General features: G+C 38.5%; 1 protein-coding gene across 1 annotated transcript in view; it reads left to right on the forward strand.

Moving 5' to 3' along the window:
* Positions 1-1986: 1986 nt before the first annotated feature.
* The window catches only part of LOC113064079 (neurexin-2-like), a 333624-nt gene continuing 319489 nt past the window's right edge, over positions 1987-16121 (forward strand). Inside the window, exon 1 of the mRNA XM_026234620.1 lies at positions 1987-2826. The gene's annotated coding sequence lies outside the window, so the exon portion shown is untranslated. The remainder of the gene's footprint in view (positions 2827-16121) is intronic.

Here is a 16121-nt window from a genome sequence, read left to right on the forward strand (position 1 = left end):
TCTGTTTAACAGTCATGCCATTTGCTTGATATAATGGATTGCTATCTGATCAGGAATGCACTTTCAACCTTTTTTTCATTCTATTTTGCAATTTTTTTTCATTATTATTTTACAACAATAATCATTTTAATGATTTTAAATGTATTAAGTAAAACGAAACTATCTATCTATCTAACTATGTAATTTTAATTATTTTAAAACTATCATCACTTGAATTATTTTTATTTAATTATTATTAATTCATAATTGTCAGTACATTTTTGTGGGGAGTCACAATACATGACATGTTTTATGATTATTTTTGTTTTTTTATATGCAGGTGTATCACCTTTTTAAATTTTTACATTGTTATTTTTTTATAATAATTTTCAGCATTTAGTATTATGATTGTTATTATATATATATTTACTGAATTTAATTCAAGGTTGTAACAAGTTTTGTATGTGACTCCCCAAAGATGTAGACATTTGTGATTCATAATAATTAAAATCTTGTAATATAATAACACATTTTAAAAAATGAAAATGTATTTCTTTGTTAATTAATTCATTATTTTATTTGGTTCAGTTTTAATGATCTTACAAGCATTTTTATTATTTTCATTATTATGAATCACAAATGTCTGTACATCTGTGGTACATCTTTATTTTTTTCTGAATGTTGGTCACACCACATGACTTTGATTCAACAGCCAAATAGATGTTTTATTTCTTTAAAACATTAAGAAGCAGTGAAGCCTTTTTGTTTAAATCTTGGCTGAACAGACAACTGAGGTCCATGCTTTGTGCTTAAGGTTATTAGCTGAGGGTAATACATGGAGGAATTTTCACAGATACCATTAATCATACTAGCTGTTGTTTGAGTATTTGGCTCATTACACAAAGCTCACAAATGTAAAGTCATCTGTTAAACATTAATGCATTTAAAGATGATACATACCTAATATTATATGACTTAAGTACAAAATAAAAGCAAAAAAGAAAACATTAGAAACGTTTAACTTATAAAGCAGCCCAAAGCATTAGTTAATATAATCAAGTGCATGAATCCATACGCATTAGCAAATGCATTTTACTTGTTTTGTGATTAAATTCTGTAATAAAATGATATGGTGAACAGTGTCTCATTTGAAGACCAGAAAATGTATTTCCCCTATTCATTCTTACAGTATTTAATGACAACAGAAATTAACACCGGTTCTCAATTAAACACTGCTAAAGCTAACGTCAGTCAATTACAACTGTACATGGTTTGGTTACCTTAAATTTAACTCAGTGTCCACACAAGTGTTCTACCGAATATTATGCAAAAAGCAGTGTGTCAATAGAGTTGGATGCCTGAATACATCATACCTAATAAGTAGCATGCAAACAAAACCTAGATGACCTGCTGTTTCCGCTGAGACTCGGAAGTGTGTAAACAATGGACATTTTGCTGTCTCATGAAGGCCATGGCAGCCATTTGAAAAGCAGGTGGCTCATTTCAAGAGGAAGTTCTATACAGTAGGTACTATAGTAACTACCTATAGCATGAATGATATTCCTGCTTAGATTTTTTTTAACACATACACACACCAGAGTACATTTGGGGTTGTTGTTAGTTCGCCATAATAGGTTAAGGATCATATGGGTCATAGAACAAAAGCAAAAGGCAGATGTTATATGTCCAGGAAGATATTTACACACCTGCATGTCTAAAGAAAGCACTTCATCAACTGTTGAGAAGCAAGTCCTTCACTGAATTCAGTACATTATGAAAGTACAGAAATATGTAAACATCATAGTCCTAAATGCCCTGTAGAGACTCATAATGTTCATAACTGCAGGTTGATTATGATACATCGACTACAGCAAGTTATATAATGTATATTCAGTAATTTGTGCAAAAAATAAAAAAGATATGAATAATAATAATAATAATAATTGTGAGATACACATGAAACATTGACTTGAGCTGAAATTAATTTATCTTACTGGTAGGCTAAAGCAGAGACAAAGTAGATGACAGATAATAATAGCGTACAATGCGTATATGGACAACAGTCATTTTAAATATCTGACTCTTGAAATCCGTGACTGACCAATCAAAAGTAGGCTACTGCAATGGACAACAATAATTGTTTTTAATAAATATTTGACTTAAAACCTCAGATTGACCAATCAGTGGCCTATTCCACAGATCCGTGTAATAAAAGTGTTTAAATGAAATGCAATATTAAATCAACAACGAAAACAACAACAACAACAAAATAAAGATTAAATAAATAAATAAAATGAATGCATGGATGAATACAAAAACTAACACTTTAATTATGTTATTATGAATATTTATTGAGCCATGTGAAACCTGTTTTTAATTCAAGAGAGTATTTAAAGTAAATATTTTAGGGTTTCGGCAGACCATAAAGGTTGGGGACCCCTGGTTTAAACGGATTAAGGGACAGTAGGGGGATGGATGAGACGCAGTAACTGGACATAGCCGGTGGTCCAGATTCTGATAAAGTAAGTCACATTGAGACCGGTGCCGCAGTCATCATGTCGTCCGTGAGGCTGGAAGGAGAAGTGCTCGCGCGGGATGATTGGTGAGGTGTTCCACTGACCGCGCCCTCATAACCGCTACCGGGAGAACGCGCATAGAGCGGCAGATCTGCTGTGGCGTTTCATGCAGGCTGAGCGGCTTGACGCGCTCACACGGTCGTCGTCTGTACGGCAGCGAGAGGGGAGGGCAAACGCCGCATTTCGCGTTTCTGGACTATACGAAAGACAAACGAACAATTTCCTGTGAGAAGTGGGGATAACGCGCGCTTTCTTTCAGCCCCAAACACAGGTAAGAGCACTTCTGTGTGTCTCTGCAGATGCTTCTGTCATCAGAATATGTGTTTTCAGAAATGCAGGTGATGCGCGGGGCTGGGGAAGTAAACGGATGGTGTTGACTCATAAGCGAAGATGTTGTTTTCTGTTCTGTGTTACTGTAAAGCCCTCGGAAGTGTGGCTTTTTAAATATCCCTCGTTGGTAATGGTTTTGAACACCTGCGTGCCAGCTTAGCGTTACTAACTGGCGCTGTGTGTATTGATTTGCCCCAATTCGAGTCATGCCATGTGCGGCTCTCAGATGCACGAGAGAGAGAGAGAAAGAGAGAGAGAGAGAGAGATGGAAAAGCCGTGGGAATAAAACAGCCTTTTGTTTGGATAAGCGGCTGTTTTATCCTCCGAATGGGTTCTGAACTGATAAAATGTTTGCTTCTGTTGAACGAATTTTCGGAGGGTATGTCCTTCTGACCCTTTAACCAAGTTCACAGAGAACGGGATACATGTAAACATATGGTCTGAATAAATTGTTTGCATGACTTGAAATGTCAGCGGAGGCCTGCGTGAGAGTGTTTCTGGACATATCGAATGTTTTGAGAAGATTGAGCCTCTTTTATGCATCGTCATTTACGAATCAAGTTCCTCACATAATATTTTTATGGTGCAAGTCACATTAAAATTGCTCCCAGGCAACTCAAATATATGATGTCATTAATTTCTGTCATGTTGCTCCAAACCAAAATGATTTTCTTCCTTTTGTTGAAGGCATATTTAGGGATTTCCTAGTCACTTTTGTCCATGTGATGACAGTGCATCTTGACCTGAAGATATTAAGCTTAACAAATGGTCTGAAATGCCCAAAAATGATCATGAAAGTGATAAGAATAATGCTTTCTGCAATCATAAATTTCTGTTGTTTTTCAGTTATAATTTTCCCCAGTTGAACATGAGTAGCAGATGAGTCTGTTTTGTGAACACATCATTCAGGCTAGTTTTGTGAACCGGATAAACAGCATAATCTAGATATAAATAAATAAAAGAAATAAAAAATAAAAATAAAAAAAAAACCTTTGTGCTAGATATTTCATACATTTCAAATGAAATTTTGGTCCGTTCCTTGCAAAAGCAATCCCTAGAAGACTTGAAATGTAGACTTCTATTCTATTTGTTGACCATTGTATGGTAACATGCATTAATTGTAAAAATAGCATTCTATTAGGTAACATTACTTAATGCATTAACTAACAATACACTTGTTCCACCATTTTATTATTTTTTTGTTAATATAAGCTAATATAAATACATTAGTTCATTGTTTGTTCATGTTAGACGAGGTCCATGAAATATGGACCGATGCAACTTTTCACTTTATTAGCAATACAATAGCATATGTTAATATTAACATTATAACCTAAGACTAATAAATGTTTTACAAATATTTTTCATTTACAATCTTATCGTAAAATGTTGCTTATGATGCTTGATTGACAGATTTATTTATTCATTGCATCTTTTTTTTTTGTTACATTGGAAGAATTCTGTAAAGGTATTGAACATGAGAGTGAGTATATGACAATCCAATTTAATTTCTATAGCCTCCTATACATTGGTCAGCTTTAATGGATATCAGCCCATCAATAGAAGGAAGCCACCAAAACACTATGTTTATATCCTTTTGGTATCGCCCTTTTGAACATCTGTTGTCTTTTTCTGCTGTTGCCATGTTGCAACCCTCTATTAGCTCTATCACCAACTGTTCCGTGGCAGGGCAACCAAGGCTGAAGAACTGAGGATAACTCGATTGTGAGCTGGTGTCAGATAAATCTTTATGGGCTCTGGTGTGTGAAAATCCAGTAGCACTGGCTGTGGAAGACAATACATCATCGATGTAATTAAATTCACTGTTTATTATTAGTATATGATTAACACCACTAATTGCATACGAGTCCCTTGCGTAGTAACAGCTTAGGTGAATCAGTCAAATTGAGTCTTGATAAATGTAGGCTATATTCAGACTTCTGTTCCTAAAGTTTACAACCGAGACACGCTCTAGATAAACTCCAGTTCTTAGGTTGATCAAAACGAAAGGGCTGCTGTTATTGAAAGGCTTGAGTAATCAATATCACATAATAGTTGCTGTCTGTCAGCGTAATAGGTTAGTTGGACAGTTGTTGGAACCAATTATGAGGCTATAAAAACGTGGACACAAAGATGCAGATGGTTTCGCTCTGTGCATGAAGACCATTAAATGATTCCCGGTCATGGGGATATGGGTCAGTAATGGAAAACACTGCTTTGAACATGTTAGCCGGTCTGTGCCATTTGCAGCTTTGTACCTATAAACCATGCAAGTTTCATGAGCATTTTTAAAACCGTGCTATAATAAGAAAATAAATCAAATGCCTTCTGTTTTCAAGCACCATCGATTATTCATTCAGCTATGCAGCAGCAAGGATGTCAAAACAACATCACAGCCCATCACCAGGAGCTTGACCTAGCTTTCCTTCCAGGTAGCTGTAGGGAAAAAGAGGGGATTTTACTAAGGGGATGCCCACTGCCAGAATGCACATCTGGGTTTTGCATGGCTCATCTTATTCATCCATAGCTGGAACACAGTATTTCACCCTGTTGCACTGATTCAAAATCAGTTTTGCAGTTGCTGTCATGCTTGCGGTTTGGATTTGGACAAGCGAGGCAGGTCCCACTTCAGGAAAATGAGAGGAGAGCAGAAGGGGGCACCAGCATTATCAATAGCCTCCCATGAGTGTTAGGCCTGGAACTAAATCTCATCTCACCAGCTGATAAGGAGTATCGCTGGCTGTCATTGGGCTCAGAGAAAGAAAAGAGGGAGGAAGGGCTCAAGAAAGGAGAGGGAGGAAGGAAAGCTGGTGGCTTTCCTGATGGACAGGTGGTGTTCCTTTTTTTCCTTCCCCTGTCTGTACACATGAAGGTTGACTGGCTTGTTTGTGCTGTTTTTATTTGATTTATTATTCTTTGTCCTTTTGTGCTGTCCTTTTGGCATCTGTGTATGAGGAACCGTTTTAAAAGGAATGCCACAGTTAGTCATGCTTGTGGATCTGCCGGTAACAAATTTTCATGTTGCAATAAATTGCTAATGCTTTTATCACGGTATACTTGTATTATCACGGTATTTAAATTTAGTTTAACAAAAGTGGTCATAATATAGTATAACAGGTTTAATAACTTTTTTCTTATAACAAAAATAACTATGCAATAAAGCAATACAGACAAATATATTAAGTTAAAAGTTTTACACAGATTAAAGTGCAAAAGAACTATAAAGACCAATGGGTATCTCTTTACAATAAGATCTCATTAGTTAACATTAGTTAATGCATTAACATTCACGATGAGAAATAGTTACATTTGCAACAGAAAAAAAAAATAATGATAATAAAAAAAATAATAATAATAATTCATGTTAGCTCATTAAATGACACAGTTGCAACTGTTTGATTTTAACAATGTGTTATTAAATATTGGAATGCCTAAGGGTGTACTCACACTAGGCACGGTTGCCATGAACCGGGCCCGAGTACGATTGTCCCCCCTTCCCACTCCTCCTCTGGCCTGCACTCACATATAGGGTTTCAGCATTCGTGCCGGAGCATGCTTACGTCATTATGGTGCGACGGTTTCGGGATAAACAGGAAGAGCGGCGCTCTCTGAACAAAATGGAGTGCATCGCTCTGTTTTCTTTGTGGATAATTTTGTGTTGTTTGGTCCACAGCCTGTTGTTAAACAGATGTGTCTCCTTAGTGGCGCGAAAATTTTCACGTAATCATGCTGCTCGTATGAGGATGTTTGCAAGGTACCAGCTGAAGTGCAGCAAGGACTTTGCAGTTTTTAGTTTTTATGCGTTTTGCACCTCTGTCGTAGACCAAAGCGACCCTTTCCCTGCCATGTTGGTTTTGGAGCGTCGCAAAACCGTGATGCAAAGCGTCCTTTTCCGTGCTCCGGCACGGTTAGCGCTCACACTGCATGCGAACCGCGCCTGAGTCCAACTGAACCGTGCCCTGGCCCACCTCTTCCAAGCGGGCCAGGGCCGGCTAATCGAGCCGCGCCCGGGCACGATTCGGAGCATTCACACTAGTCAAACGAACCACACTTTGGTGGTCAAATGCACTCGGGCACGGTTCAAACTGGCAGTGTGAGTACACCCTAAGATTGATGAATGTTCAGAAGAATAATTCATTGGCAGTTTATGTTAACTAATGAATTAACTAATGTTAACTAATAAAGCCCTAATTTAAAGTGTGAATGAACAATAAATAATCAAAACACTTTCAAAACAATATCTAGGGTATGTTGTAGTCAAATTTAAAATAAAAAGTTTGAAAATAAATAGCCTGTTAAGTCTAAATATTTAAGTATTTGCCAATGTGATGAACAACACAACCATTTAAATACGTTTTAGAAAGTAGAGCAGATGCTTTATTTATGGGGTTTCCAGGGTAACTGCTGCATTTTCTGCAGTTTAGCGCCATCTGCTGTCAGAGTGAATGTGCTTTCATTCAGTGCATCTCTCACGTGTTCCCCCTTGTGCTTCTCATGCGTGCTTGCTTACATCAGAACAGCTTCTTTTAAGCAGCATACAGCGGTGTTGTGCATTTTTACCAGTTGATGGGAAATGTATTCTTAAAATGAATTCCAAATTCGGAATAATTTGTAATATATAAATATTCACTATTTAGAAGTGCCCACAATAAAAATTATTGTACATATTCATTACCTTGATATATCGCATTACCGAATACCGGCACATGTCTAGTCTTGTTAGGATTGAATTTTGCCTGGTGCAGCTCGCACAGTGACCCAGTGTTGGGTAACTGACAAGTTGTCAGATTGTTTGTGTGTTGCTTAATTAATTACTTTTTAAAGCATTTTGCAATTAGCATGATAATAGTTCATCATTACATTGCCTCATGATGTCTTCCATTGTAATGCTCATGCTGGGTGTGAATTAGACTTACTAAGCTGCATGATGATCTATACTTTTATCTAATGTGAGATGAGCACAAAACAAAAGGAAAACATGCATTATTATACATTAGGACTGCATAATTTTTTATTGAGATCAGTATTACGGCTGCTGTGGTGATGTGTCAATTACAGCCTACACTTAAGTCTTAAGACTAAATTACAGTCTATTTAAGTCTACACTTGTTCATTGTAATTTTTTTTTTTATCTGTTTTTTTATTTATTTTATTTATTGGTTTTGGTTGATAGGCTTATTTGTCCTAGGACCAAGGGGATGATCCTGATAAATTAAATAATAGATAAATAATAACATGGAAATTTAATTGCAAATGCTATTATCTTCACTAACTTTCTTTTTCTTTTTTTTACTTTTTTTCTTTGATTAACTCTCTAAAAACGCTACCAATTTATTCACGTTATTTTTAACAAAAGATTTTGAGAAAATGAAACTTTTTCTAAAAATGAATATGTATTTTGTTTTTTTAAGTTTTGTATAGTGTTGTTTATGGCGGCCTGTTTTAATTTTAGTTTTAGTCTAGTCTTTGTGTGAATCTGTCGTTTTAGTTTTAAATTTAGTTTTTGTTACGTTCATATTCTTTTTAGTCTAGTTTTAGTCGATGAGAACTGATGACATTTAGTCTAGTTTTAGTCAATGAAAATTGTATTTTAGTCTCTTTTTAGTAATTCCATTCTATTTAACCCAGTCAATATAGTACAAGTACCTAGTAGTATAGACAAAACCAAAATGTTCTTTTAGCCAAACCCATTTCAAACAAGGTTATCTTGTTATATTATTTGTTACCTTATACACTCAAGAATACATCCATTCCAGACACATGACGGAAGACTCTCTGATTTGAATTTACAACATTTATTTTACCAACCAAATATGTTAGAAGTACACACACACACATTTAAATTAAAAGCTATAAATAAAAATAATAATCTGCAAATTTTTCTCCCAAAGACGAACCCCAGCTGGCCGACCATCGTTCCCTTTCTGTGTCAAGGCTGATTTATACTCAACACGTTCGCTAAGGGGAGCACGGAAAATATGAGATCATCGCGGTGTTGCGGGATGTTCGCTTTGAGTGCGTGCAAACTTATTTTGTGTGGTGTAACTTTCCGCATGGCTCCGCATCCACATGCACGAGATCATGGCGATTCTAGCCAAACATGCACGTCTGTGCCGGTGTTTGTGTGAAACAGAAGCAGTTTAAAGGGGGTGTGAAATGCTCGTTTTCACTCAATATCCTGTTAATCTTGAGTACCTATAGAGTAGTACTGCATCCTTCATAACTCCAAAAAGTCTTTATTTTTATTATATTTATAAGAGAAAGATAGTCTGTACCGATTTTTCCTGGAAAAACACGAGCGCCTAGAGGCGTGACGTGTGGGTGGAGCTAAAGAATCACGAGCGCCAGTAGGCTTTTGTGTTGAGAGCATGTGGAAGCTGTGACACAGATCCAGAGGCTGAAATTTAACAAGAGCAGCATCAGCAAAGGCGTCTCTATGTGGTATGTACTGAAACTGTGTATATTTGCTTAGCGGTTTTAGAAAATGACTAAGTTCCACTTGATGTCGTCTTTTTTTTTTTTTTTTTAAGCTGTACATGTGGAAAGGGCAGTTTGATGACAACATCGCATGTTGTTTACTTGATGTGCTTACACGCCGACAGCTAAGTTAACAACACAGAGATATTTGAAGCAGTTTTACTCACCGCCTGCGGTTCCAACACACGATCGTGACCCTTTTTCGTTGGGACTGCATTATCCTTAAGAAATAAACGATGTGCAAATCCGTCGTCAAACTGGGCCTTGTTTGTAAAACAAGCATCTTCGAAATGCAGGGAACAAACAAAAACACTTGCACAACTCTGTTGATGCTCTTTAAAAATAAACTCCATCCACTGGTCCCTTAATGCTGTTTCTCTTTTGGTAATCTGTGCAGGGCTGGCTTGCCCTGGCAACCAAAAACACACTTCTTTTGTGACTTTTCGCGACGCTCTCGCTCTGATCAGGCTGTGCTCAGCCTCTCATTACTCTGCTATACGGGAGCGCCCGCTCCTCCGGCAGAAGTGCCTTAGGACCCATATAAGGAAATTCCGCTCCATCTAACGTCACACAGAGCCATACTCGAAAAAAACTTTCCGAAACTTGTGACAAACCGGAAGGAGTATTTTTGGAACAAAAATACTCCTTCAAACGTACAACTTAATTTTTGAAACTTTGTCCATGTTTAGCATGGGAATCCAACTCTTTAACAGAGTAAAAAACTCAGTATGCATGAAATAGCATTTCACCCCCCCTTTAATGTGAAGTTCAAACTCCATCAGTTACTTTTTGATGAAAAAGTTTGCTTCATTTGTCCAAGGCTTCTTATTTGAAGTACGTTTTATTTTTATTGTATAAAATAGAATAATAATTAATTTAGATATTAATTATACACTATTTTCTTACAGTTGTTTTAAGTTTGTATGTAAAGAAGTTATTAATTCATCAACTCATTCATCACAAGGCAAAGGCCTTCTCACCGGTGAATCTCTGATATTGTGTACTTGTATAGCCCTATGGTATCTCCTTAGCATATTGGTGCTGCAGGCTATCATTACTTACTGATAACATGTGACACAGATCCATCCCATCCCACCGTAGTCACAGGAAGACACACTTAAAAGAGCTACAGAAAGATTCAGGCCTTGTCTCTGTTTGCTTTCTGACTCACTGGCCAGACTCCTGCTATTTGGCTGTCTCACTTTTCAGCACTTCTTGCATGGACAGATCCTTGATGTGCAATACATGTACAGTCTCCCTTTCAGTGTGGAAGGCTGTCTATTGATGCTGTGGAGGGTGAAGGAACGATCCACCCTAAGGGAGGCCAGACATCCACAACTTCAAAGCATTTCACTGATGTCTGGGAAGAAGGTTGCATGCCTAGTTCTCCGGAGGAGCTGCCCCTCTGTCTGGTGGAGCTCACTTATTTGTCCTGTATTTTGCAGTGTTCATGATGAAGGATTGGCGTCAATGAAAAGCCCTTGTGCTGAGCTGAGTCACATGACTGTATCTGTGTGAGCTCATAGCTAATTTGTTGTGTCTCTTAAGTCACTAGGCAGTCCAGAAATCAGCTAAGACTTTGTTTAGACACGGTGAATGTAATTTTGTTTAGGCTGAAGCAAATTGGGATACCAAGGAAAGTGTGGAGAATGGGTTTAGGCAGCCATTAGGTGAATACATATGCATGCACAATGGCCACATGTTGTTCACACATCATGCTCATTCTATCAAGGTCCAAGGTCACGCATGCCCAGTTCGTCTACATGCACAAACACGCGGTCTCTCTTAAGGCAACACACGGCCTGGAGTACCAGGCAGCTTTTAATCCAGGCTGACGTGTGACTCAGTCCCCATGCCAGCCAAAGCAAGACGGGGAAAAAAATGCTAGGGATCACTTCTCTGGATGATGATAAGTTGGGAAAAAGGTCACTGCTGAGATCCTCGTGTCTGTTTCCACCTCCAGGGAAGTAATTTTTTATTTATTTTGTACCCTCCTTTCCATTTCACTCATTGGCATCGGATGAACTTTACTTGCTAACCCAAATGAATTGTTAATGGACCTCAGGTCATTGGGAAGCTTTCAAACACTGTGCACGTTCGCAATGGTGTGAAACCAGTGATTAAGGCCGCTTAGGCACTTATCATTACAAGAGGTCCAGGTCAGACTCGCTAGTCACCCAGGCAGCCTTTGAAGCCGCAGATTACACTGTGTAGCTTGAACCGCAGTACTCAACATTAGCAGCGCAGCCCACGACATACAATAATGCTGCGTTATGGATAAGCGTGGCTGGTTTTGGTATGAATCCCTGATTTATTTTGAGGCGGTCCAGAGGGATAGACTTGGACCCATTCCAGAGTGATGCAGAAAGCAGATAATTAAAGGAGCCCACTGCTTTTCGTGAATGTTTTGAGAGTAGGTAGAATGGGGTAAGCAGCAACAGATAGGGTAGGTAATTACCTGGCATTACAGAATAGGAGAAGGTGCCAGATGCCAGAGCGAGTAGGAGGAGGGGTGGGCAGATATGAGCAGAGTAAATGCTTTGCTCTACGTGCAACCTAGCATTCCTGTTGTCTTATAAACTAAGTGCAAGTTCACGTGACCTGCCCTCCAGTTTATTTCCCCGCTTCACCATAGTCGTGTTCTGTTTACACTGCATTTGCATAGTTGCATAGCAGATGCCTTTAACCGGGTCAGGTTTCCATAGTTTTCCGTAGTTTTGCATATTCTGTGTATTTTTGATTTTAAGGCCTAGTTTGTCCCAGAACATCCTCCATAATTCCAGAGTCATTATGTTACAGAAACACAATCAAAGCGTCTGCTCTCATTGTGGCATCATGCCATGGCGACTACAAAAAACACGTTGTTTTTGAAAAATATGCCATGTCATAAATGCTTTTAAAAAATTCTAATCCTAAACGCAGCTTATTGATTTTTTTTTTAGTTTTGACAAACATTACATTTTCAAGACATGAAGCAACAGCCAAAGATGTCTGTCTGCATGATTAAGGACATGGCATCAGTGTTTTAGAGGGAGTGAATTTAAAGACCTTTCCGAATAGGGTCTTGGTGCAAATTGTGTAGCAGCTACTGTAAAGCACAGGGCTAATTAAACCACTACTGAGCTTGTCCGCAATACCAGGGCGGAAGTGTTATCAATAGTGAGCTTGTGCAAGCCTCCGGGGCATATAACTTTACACTGCGACATTCGCAGCCACTGCTGATCCACCTCCTTGTGCCCAGTGACCTCCCAGCTGTGCACAGGGGACGTGGATTACAAAGCAATGGAGAGATGGAGGGGAAAAAGAGAGATTGTTAAAAGAAAGGGAAGCAGGAATAGGAATGGGGCCACTAGTTTTCTTGGTAGACCATTTTATTCGATATTTTTAGCAGCAGTACTTTTGAAACACTGTGCTTAAATACATCCTATTTAGAGCAACATGCAGATCTTTGGTCATTGTGTCAAGTCTTGCAAGTTTTTTTGAAGTTGCAATGAAAGCGAGGTAGCGATAGATCTTTTCCTTCTATATTGTGGTGAACATATGAGTGAAATATGTTCAGAAAGAATAGAAGTCACCAGAAAGAAGTCTGATATTTTGATTAAAAATTAAGAACACAAAACATATATGAATTATACACAATAAGATAAGAAACACATTTTAGAAAAAAGGGTGAATTTCCAATTTATGCCAACTTTTAAATATCCAACCACAGCTGTTTTAGGATGTGTCTGGAAACCCCAGCATGTTTGAATTCAAGGATGTGTCATGTTAATGCCCCATAAGATTTGTTCAACTTGTGTCTGGTGAATCCCAAAAAGCCTAATTATACTACACATCCCCAGGCAGAAGAGGCCAGAGGAGGGAGGGGAAAGAAGTGACTGAAAGTGAAAGAGGAGCAGCAGGAGAGTGATAGGGGTTGGCCTGGCCTCGGTTATGGCAGAACAATGGAGGTCAGGTGATAAACAGCCGATTGCTTCAGTGGCTCCTCAGTTCACACTCCTTTCTGAGAGGCAGGAGACAGGAGATTTACTTCAGGCTGATAGGTGTTGGACTGACAGCTGCTACAGGAGGGCTGTAAATCTTGTGAAGTTAAACAGCTGTCTGACCGCCCATCCATCATGGCACAGAGGCAGAGACGGGCAGCAGCCGCCGCTGTGCCAGCGATGACTGGCTCATCTCCAGGCCACACTTCGGCACACAGTCACATGGCTCCCTCGTCCTCATGCCAGCTTGATGTCAGCACTGAAACACACTCATTTGTCCTCATTGCCGATGTGCTAGCATGGCCGAGCCCTGGGGAAGAGATCTGGACAGATCGGGAGGTAGTTTCTAGTCGCTTTCTGATTGGTGTGATCTGCACCGTGTGGCCTAAGCATACTGCCATCACCTCCACCCCTCTTACTAATTTCTTATAATTTGCAGCCCAATCTAATCCTGTAGCATGGCTTGTTGTATGTCCCACTCTTCGATAAATGCCAGGCTGTCAGTGCCCCTCCTGCATCCATCATCTTTGCTGTGTTAAATCTGATGGTAATATATGCAAAATGGCTCCCCTTTGTTACCGTGATTGCCAGTGATTTGTCAGTATGCATACTTCCAGTTGATGGCTATGTGACTTTCAGTTTTCCAATTAGCAAATGCCCTGATCGTAGTAGTTCTGTGTCCACTGCTGAAATGGCATGATTCATTCATACATATGACAAAAAATGACCTAATTAAATTGAAGGAAACACTAAGAGACATATTCTGTTTGTTAGCAGACAGATATTTTATTCTCTAGATGAGTGTAAAAATTAATTCCCTAAGCAGCAGAAGTTCCCTAATATTAATAAGTAACCTAAAACACACAAGCTGTGATTTTTAGAATTTTAGCTAAACAAACTAAAATCTTCGCAGGAATTAAAGGTCCCGGGCTTAACTGCAGTGCACATTGACTCAAACAAGACAAAAAAGGACAATTTGTTGTTTCGCAACAGTCTGGCTTCATATCTTGCAGAGGCCTGTATCACATGAACGTGTGACATAGAGGCTCTTCTGTAATCAGACACGGATACATGGTAGAGCTCCTGCTTGACAGCTGCAGTGCTCCGTCAAAGGCTCGATTTGCAATGTGCACAGCTTACCACACACTGTGTCACCTAAACTCTTTTGTCCCTCATTGCTGCATAGAGGTTGCAAGTTTACAAAACTAGCTAACAGTGCTAACGAGGACTTCACTGTTGCTGCAAACTTTAGTGTGATTTTGGTAGTGACTGTTGCGTACTTTGATGTTAGTTATGGGACAGTGTCCACCAGAGGCTACTGGCAGCTGGCAGGGTCCACTCATCTGAGTGATGACAATCCGATTAGCTTCACCTGAACGCATCACAGTCATCTCAAAATTCCCACGGGTCAGAAAAAAACTACAGAGAAAGGCAGAGATTAAGAAGGGTCAAAACCATTTTGTGTTCTTGTGGTGCAGTTTAGAACAGCAGCGGGCTCAGTAGTGTGCCCTGTGGCACCTCACTGTAATTGCTGCTTGCATACTGTTTTTTTTTTCTTGCAGTGGCTGCTGATTTTGAAGCCGATGGAGTATGTGACGTTCTACTGAATCTCAGAAACCGTCAGTCAAAGCCTACAAGGCCATTTATGCCATATTGGAAAAGAAAAATCTCTGAATGATGCCGTTTCTGCTGAGGTTGTGCTTTTTTCTGATGGTTTGATGCACATTGCAGGCATATATGCAGGGAAGTTAGTTTTATCTTTATCAGTCAGGGGAGATTGACATAAGGCATTTAACTTTTCCTAATGGAGAGGGATGGATAAGGGATGTTTTTTTTTTTTTTTTTAAATCTTATAAAAAGCATGCATTTGTTTCAAATATATGTGAAAATATGCATGCTGGTGACAAGATGATGGATAATGGGTCATCTTGGTCCACTCTAAATTGGTTTTATTTATGATGGCTCTTCTTGAGAGCAGTAATGGAGGAATAGTATTTTGTTTGAATCACCATATGCATTTATCCATTTTGTTTCCATTTTGGCAATCAAACTGCTGCTCATCTCGTCAAATACTTATATGAATACATTCAAAAATACTTCCAGGAGAATCATACTTGGTAACACACATGGGTTACACACACACCATACAGTATTCACTGACTCTGAAATACCCACATCTTTAACCTACACACACTCTGTCACTTGCTTTCCCTACCATTTCCACACCTCTCTTGTTTCCTTGCTTACACACACACATTTTCTACTTTGTGCTGATGAAATGCACAGTTGAACTTGCAGAGGTAAAGCTTTTTCTGGCGTACCTCCTGGACACATTCAGAGCTAAAAAGAAAATTCAAATATGTAATAACATGTGTTTAATCATCATAATTATAATCTGTGAACGGCTAGATATTTATATATGTGAATAGTAATGCTAATGGTTGGCTTTCTCTGAGTATTTTATAGACCTCTGTTGTGTGAACCTGAGGGGAACTTGACTTTATGTAACCAATTGATCCCAAAGTAAATCACAAAGTAAAAGTTAGTTTTTAGAAAAAAAAAATATATCACAGTTTGTTTTCAAATGCCACTGATATTTTGTTTGATATAATTTCAAATAAGTTTTATGTAAAATATATGATAGACAGTGAGCAGTTACAAAAGATACTCTGGGTTTGTTTAATTGTTCTCATTGATGTCTACAATAAATGTGTATCTAATTCTGTCAGGTATTTTTATACTTTATTTATTTTATTTATTTCTTATTTATACTTAT

The sequence above is a fragment of the Carassius auratus genome, chromosome 46 (assembly GCF_003368295.1).
Source record: "Carassius auratus strain Wakin chromosome 46, ASM336829v1, whole genome shotgun sequence".
Classification (NCBI taxonomy): domain Eukaryota; kingdom Metazoa; phylum Chordata; class Actinopteri; order Cypriniformes; family Cyprinidae; genus Carassius; species Carassius auratus.